Genomic DNA, 547 nt, shown 5'->3' with positions numbered 1-547 from the left:
GAGGACCACCCCTCCCCGTGCACAAGTCTCTGATGTCATTTCCTGACTTGCCCCCCTCCAGGCCCGACCCGCGGTGCCCGAGGTCTGACTCACCGTCCCCACTCCGGGACATGCCGGCGAGGTCAGTCGGGTGTCTCCGAGGTGCCGAAGCAGCCCCTTTGCGCTCCACCCCGACTCAGCCCCCTCCTCTCCCGGCCTCCGCTACCTGCGCCCGCCACCTCCCCACACCGCTGCCAGCCCCGCGCCCCAAATCCTCTCCGGGGATTGGCAAGACTAGGATAAAACTGGGCTCCAGGGTGGACGGAGATGGTGAGTGGGCGTTCTCCCTTCCCACACCCGCCACCCAGGCCCTTCCGTGACCTGGGTGGGTGGGTACGCGCGCGCGCGCGTGTGTGTATGTGTGTGTGCACGCACCTCCTGGGCAGCCCCTTGAGGCTTCTAGGAATTCGCATCACCCGCGTCCCCGCCTGCAGATCTCTCTGTTAAGATTTGCGGGAGGGAGAGGCGGGGACGTAGGACCCCGGGAATGGGGGTGGGGGAAGCGGAG

The 547-nt window shown here is 67.3% G+C and overlaps 1 long non-coding RNA gene across 1 annotated transcript in view; it reads left to right on the top strand.

The window, feature by feature from the left end:
* Positions 1-221: 221 nt before the first annotated feature.
* Positions 222-547, top strand: part of LOC106725496 — a 1,331-nt gene continuing 1,005 nt past the window's right edge. Inside the window, exon 1 of the long non-coding RNA XR_001361385.1 lies at positions 222-309. This is a non-coding gene — a long non-coding RNA (uncharacterized LOC106725496). The remainder of the gene's footprint in view (positions 310-547) is intronic.

The sequence above is a fragment of the Myotis brandtii genome, unplaced genomic scaffold, assembly GCF_000412655.1.
Source record: "Myotis brandtii unplaced genomic scaffold, ASM41265v1 scaffold168, whole genome shotgun sequence".
Classification (NCBI taxonomy): Eukaryota; Metazoa; Chordata; class Mammalia; order Chiroptera; family Vespertilionidae; genus Myotis; species Myotis brandtii.
This window is presented reverse-complemented; position numbering and strand designations above follow the sequence as displayed.